At 33.8% G+C, this 6,639-nt stretch overlaps 1 non-coding gene across 1 annotated transcript; it reads right to left on the bottom strand.

Moving 5' to 3' along the window:
• Nucleotides 1-218: 218 nt before the first annotated feature.
• Nucleotides 219-328, bottom strand: LOC131159086 (small nucleolar RNA snoR100). The gene has a single exon (XR_009137698.1). It is a non-coding gene; the product is annotated as a small nucleolar RNA snoR100 (small nucleolar RNA).
• Nucleotides 329-6,639: the final 6,311 nt, after the last annotated feature.

The following is a 6,639-nucleotide window of genomic DNA, read 5'->3' as shown; positions in this document are numbered from 1 at the left end:
AAAATGACTAAATTTCAAATTAAGCCTGAATCATGAACTCCCAACACTGCACTTTCTTAAAACTTGGATATTTTAGGATAAATGATTTTTTTTTTTAAAGAAAACAAATAATTGAAAATTTTTCAAACAAAGATTTCTTATGAACATAGTAAAAATAAAAACCAAAACTATGAACAATAAAAAGAACTCAAACCAGAGAGGAAAGAGAGGGAAATAAAGAATTTAGGTCAGATTGAGGCCCCTAAATCAAAGTTGAAAGGCATCAATGGGGGCAGACATGATGACCTAATATTCAATCTTTGTGCACATTACCATGCTTCCTTCGTTCCTTTTTTTCTAGAGCATCGACTTATTGTACACAGATTCACTGCAATCACAGATTAAAACCCTAATTGCAACAATATTACAAACAAACATAGATCAAACTCACCCCCAAAAGCATTTGTATCCAACGACCAAGAGGGGAGAAGTTAGCATAGCATACCTTCGCAAATTGGCATTCCACCAATAACCCTCATCCCTAAACCCAGTATTTATACACAATGAGCCCCATTTCATCCTATGTTTAGAGACGAGGAGAGAAATCACAAGCGAGAGAAAGAACGATATTGGATAAATTTGACAATGGATCTACTAGGAATTCGAATAGATTCAGTTGCATAAACAAAACCTAGAAATTTTCTTAAGCATATTTTTACCCAAAAGAAAAAACAAAAAGAATGGATTAATACAAAGAATCATAAAAATGAAAGTCAAAAGTCAATGGTTGATTAATGAAAAAAAATATAAATCTAGAAGATTGTACCTGTTTAGATCTGAGATCTTTGCGGATTGGAGCATAGAACACCTATGGAGAGTGGTCGGGTTTAACACTTCTTTGTTTAGGGTTAGGCCAAGTGAGTTTGGTGAACTTTTTGACGGTGATCCACCGGCGGTTCGGGAGGCGACCTTGTACATGACGCTGGGGGCTTTCTCCCCGCTCTCAGTGACGATGAAGTCTGAGTTGTAGTTGTTGGTGGCAGCATTGAAATCGGTGAGGGAGAACTACAAGAAGGGAGGAGGGGGAAGCAACAACAGCGGCGGGAAGCAAGGACGGTAGCAACAGAAGCCATGGGGAAAGCTAGAGAGGATGCGTGTAATGACCTAAAAATTTAAAATAATTAGGAAATACAATAAATGAAATGGATTAATGAGTAATAAGGGAAAAAGGAAAGATTTTTAGAAGAAATAACAAGCCTCATCGACGAATGTCCTGTCTTCATTGACGAGTGTCCTTCTAAGATCGTCGACAAAGTCAGTTCCTTGTCGACGAAGGAATCCTGAGAGAGAATTTTGGAACTCTGAAATTCGTCAACGAAAGTGTCTTCTTGTCGACGAAGTATCTACAGTGCCTCGTCGACGAACTCACGTGTCTTATCAACGAAGCCCTGCCTATAAGTTGAGTTTTCTTTCATTTTCAGTGAGAAATTCAAGAACCTTCACTCACTCACTCTCTCTCTCTAAAAAAATGGCTCCACCAACCTTCTCTCTTCGATTTTGGGCCAGATTTGACCCGGTTTGATGATTCGGAACTGCTACAAGGTTCATAAGATCGTTCTCTGCAAGGCTGTAGGAGCTAATCGTTGGTTTAAGGGGTTTGGGAAACATCCCAAAATATGGATAAGTGAATTATTTTGGGATTTTCTTAATGAATAATGTTATTTGGAGCCTATGAAGTAGTAAATGAATGTTTTTCTTAAGATTTAAGTCAGTTGGAATTTATTTTAATTAAAATAGGATTTTTAGTTTAGAGTCCGAGTGAACGTTGTGGTTATCAGTTCGAGGATCCTACCAGCGTAGTTCAAAAGTCAAGTAAGGGGAAATTATATATTAAATCAAATTTTATGAAATTAAAGGTAATAAATTATGTTATATTTTATGTATGTTTTGGTGAGAATTATAAAAATGCCAGCCAAGTAAAACTGTGGTTTTTGAGCCTAGGATTACTTATTTAGCTATATATGTGTGGAAATGATATGAGGAAAGTGAAAGGAATTTTCTGAGTAATTAAGTGAGAAATGAAATATAATTTCAGCATATAAATGTTAAATTTGGGTTGACCTATTTTACATGAATATGTATGAATTTTACTATTAACATGTGTGGCATGAGATTCTGTGAAAATAAATGTTAAATGCATGAGATGTAGGCTAAGTAAAGCATTGAGAACAAAATATGATATAGATTATGTTGCTTGTGTATGTTAAATGCAACCATGTTAATGTAAGACAACTGAAAAGAGCCATGTTAGCAGATTCTAGCACATTTCTATGTAAACTAACTGATGACAGCTAAAAGGAGCTATAAACTAACTGATGATGGCTAAAGACCAGTTGTAGTACAAATTAAAGAAAATAAAATGCAATGAAATGACAAAGGAATGACAATGGAATGAAATGACAAATGTGAACGATGTAATGTTGAAGATTACGTAAAGTGAAATGCAATGCAATGTTTAAGCTATGAATATGAACAGATGTGTATAATTGAATAATGACATAAAGAATAATGTATTATGATATTAGAATTATCTATGTATGTAAAACATGTTATGATTGGGCGGGGCGTACTCTTCGCCCGAGGGCTTGCTGAGTAAGGCGAGTGCACTAGTAACTTTAGATGTGGCAGTAGCTGCATAACGTACTAAGGCAGAGGGAACCTACTTGTATGGGCAAGTAGATTTCCTTATCCTTAGGGCCTTTTCTAGTAAACTATTGTTGAACTTTGTGTGTACAAGATCAATCTAATACTTGAGGGCTTACTCAGTAAGGTGAGTGCTCTGGTATGGGCGAGTAATCACCCTTATTCTTGGGTAATCTCATGGGTTAAATCTTTGCTTTTGAATGATTAGGTTCAGAGAATGTTTTCAGTGTTATGTTAATGATTTGCAAATGTATTTAAAATGATATCCATATACCTCATGTTAGCCACATGCTGTTTTAATATGTATATTTCTTCATTTACTGAGATGTGTCTCACCCGAATATGATTATTTCTTTTTTAAGACATCCTCGAGGTCGGGCTATGGAAGCTCGATGGTTTATAGTCTTTTGAGGATTGTAAAAAAGAAAGGGTATATTTTTAATATATTGTGGGATTGTATTAAGTTTAAGTATATGTTTTATGTTTTGGGAGTTATGTAAATTTATGGAAATACAGGTGATGGATGAATTATATGGAATTTAGATAGGAATAGTAAACTCTGGTATTACGATATTATTGTATTATATATGGAGATTATGTTTATGTTTTTCGCTACGTATAATATGGACTATGGATTATCAGGATTTTATCAGGTATAACGCACCGGACCCGGGTTTAAAGGTTCGGGGCGTTACAACGCGCACAGGCCAAAAAACGAATGAGGGAGGAGGAAAGAAGGGAAAGGAGGGGGATCAAGGTGGAGAGGGAAAGGAGGGAAAAATGGAGATTGAGAAAGGAGGGAGATTAGGGTAATCGTGCACCCAGAGACGAAGCTAGCCTATGTTAAAGTATTAATGACAATTTTAAAACCGTCACTAATACTATTAACTAAATTATTTTTATATTTTTTAACATAAAAATACTATTAGTGATGGTTTACAAAACCGTCACTAATACCCTATTATTAGTGACGAATCTCCCAAATCGTCACTAATACTGCTAACTAAATTATTTTTATATTTTTTAAATAAAAACACTAGTAGTGACGGTTTATAAAACCGTCACCAATACACTATTATTAGTGACAAATCTCCCAAACCGTCACGAATACTGTTAACTTAATTATTTTTATATTTTTTTAAAGAAAAACATTAGTAGTGATGGTTTACAAAACCATCACTAGGGTCGGTTTACAAAACCATCACTATGACCCTATTACTAGTGATGAATCTCTCAAACCGTCACTAATACTGTTAACTACATTATTTTTATATTTTTTAAATAAAAAAATTATTAGTGACTAATCTCCCAAACCGTCACTAATACTGTTAACTAAATTATTTTTATTTTTTTTTAAATAAAAACACTAGTAGTGACGGTTTACAAAACCGTCACTAATACACTATTATTAGTGACGAATCTCCCAAACCGTCACTAATACTGTTAACTAAATTATTTATATATTTTTTAAATAAAAATACTATTAGTGACAGATTACTAAACCGTCACTAATAGCCTATTGTTAGTAACAAATCTCCCAAACCGTCCCTAGTACTGTTAACTAAATTATTTTTATATTTTTTTTTTAAATAAAAATACTATTAGTGACGGTTTAAAAAAATCGTCACTACTAATTGGCTATTAGTGACGAAATCTCTAAATCGTCACTAAAAACCAAGGTGTAGTCCCAAGAGGAGGGGCGAATTGGGTTATTTAAAATTTTCTTTAAAATTCTTTTCAAGAATTCTTAACTACTCGTTACTTTAACAACCACACAACAAAGCTTTTAATTCAATCAATAAACTAATACACAACACAAGTAATCAAAACTCAATCAACAATTAAAGCAATCAACCACCAAAATACCAAATCAAGATAGCTTTTAGGCCATTCTCAGTTTTTCCAAGGACTCGAGGTATTTGATGTATGTAGCCCTGTGAATATATGTAAGCCCTGTGGTTAATGGATTTTATTTCTCAATATGATGCACAATATAAAATCCAACACTCCTTCGAAGAACTTGAACTTTAAATAAATTTTCATTTAATGAGTCTTGGGTGTTAACCAATCAACGAACTCCCTTACGGTTTCCACAATCTGTATTGATTAACCAACGTACTTCCTTTCGATTTCCGCAAATCCTAAAATCAAATTAATCTTTAAATTATTTAATATCTAATCTACGTAGTGTATATAATCAAAAATTAATTTCAATCACGCAGTTAATTTATGCTGGAATTTAAAGAGAGTAAGGAAAGAGAGTGACACCACATTTTTTACGAGGTTCAGCATATCCCTAGCCTACATCCTCGCCTTAGGCCGATACCACATAAGGATTCCACTATACCGTTCCTTTCTAGGTGGAACAATTGTTACAAGTGATACCCCACGCTTAGACACTCCTTCAATAGGTTCGAGCAACATCTCTACAAGCGATACCCCACGCTCAGTCACTCTTTCAATAGGCTATAGCAACACCTCTTCAAGCAATACCCCATGCTTGGTCCAAAGATCCAACAACCTGGAATCGTCAATACACTGCAAGAAAACAAAAAATAATCTCTGTGTACAATAGCACTCTCACAAGAGCAAATTAGTACAAATTAAAACACCATGTACTTCAATATTCAAATATCAAAATTGAAATGAGATTGAAGCTCAAGTAAGATTTCACCAATATCCTTCTCTTGATGAGAATCAGCAGTAGAAATCAAAGTAGGATGGATCAGCACTTTAGTATTCTCAGCAAATTAGATTTTGCAATGAGTGAGAAAGAGAGAGCAACAAGATAACAAGATGGCTTTCAACTTATGAACAGATTTTTCAATTCTTGGTTAGTTTAATTTGCTAAAACCATATATTTATAGGTTTTCAAAAGTAATTTCATATTGCCCAAGATTACTTGGAGTATTTCCCAAGTTTTCATAAATTTTGGGGCACAAGAAACCTTTATTTGGATTTTAAAACATTTAAAAAATTAGTCGTTAAACAGTGTTTAGTAGACTGAAGTGTTGGGTTCAATCTTCTAAAGTACCTTAAAACAAAAATTTCAGTCTTGACATGGGGTTAGACGACTGAACTGAGGGTTCAGTCTTCTGAGGGTGTACTGTCTCTTCTGTGTTCCTTCAAGAAAATCTTTAGCAGAATGAACTAATTCTTCAGTCGTTTGAACGAAATCTTCTGTCTTCTAAAGTAACTTTTCAGTTATGGTAGTGTACCTCAGTCATTTGGACAAACCATTTTCTAGTTTTTTTAAGTTTTAGTTTTCAAAAACATTTTTGCTCTCTTGCTTTGATTTCTCACAAACATTTTCCAGGGTTTGAAATAAGGTCTCTAAGTCCATAAATACCCCTAATGAGCTTTCAACATATTTCCATAAGATATTTAAACATGGAGTACTTACATTAAGACTTTTTAAGACTTTGACATTCTAATCACTTAAGTCTTCATGAGTGTCTTTCTTTGACTCCATCTTGTCTTCAAGCTTCAATATACTTTAAGCTTTTAGCAAGTTGTCTTTAACATTCATGCCCTCATGATCTTCAAGTTTTATTAGATCATCTTTGAATCCATGCCTTAATAGTCTTTAAGCTTCGTTTGATCATCTTTCTTTGGAGTATAAGCTTTCAATAATCCTTGTGAGTATTTGACCTTGTATTCACATACTTGAGTCCAGAAATATCATCACTTAACCAAATATGTTAAGTTCCTCTTGATTGTTATCATCAAAACAAGATTTTAAGCCTTGTAAGGCCAACAGTCACTAATAGTGTTAAATAAATTATTTTTATTTATTAATAAATACTAGTAGTGACAGCTAGTTAATCATCACTAATAAGTGACTTTTAGTGAAGAATTTAATCTGTCACTAATACCCCATAATTGTCGCTAATATTTTTCCGAAATAATTTCTGCACAAAAAATTGTTTCCCGTGCGGTTTTTAGTGACGAAAGTAT

This window comes from Malania oleifera, chromosome 6 (genome assembly GCF_029873635.1).
Source record: "Malania oleifera isolate guangnan ecotype guangnan chromosome 6, ASM2987363v1, whole genome shotgun sequence".
NCBI lineage: Eukaryota > Viridiplantae > Streptophyta > Magnoliopsida > Santalales > Ximeniaceae > Malania > Malania oleifera.
The sequence above is the reverse complement of the archived record's forward strand: the minus strand, read 5'-3'. Positions and strand labels throughout refer to the sequence as shown.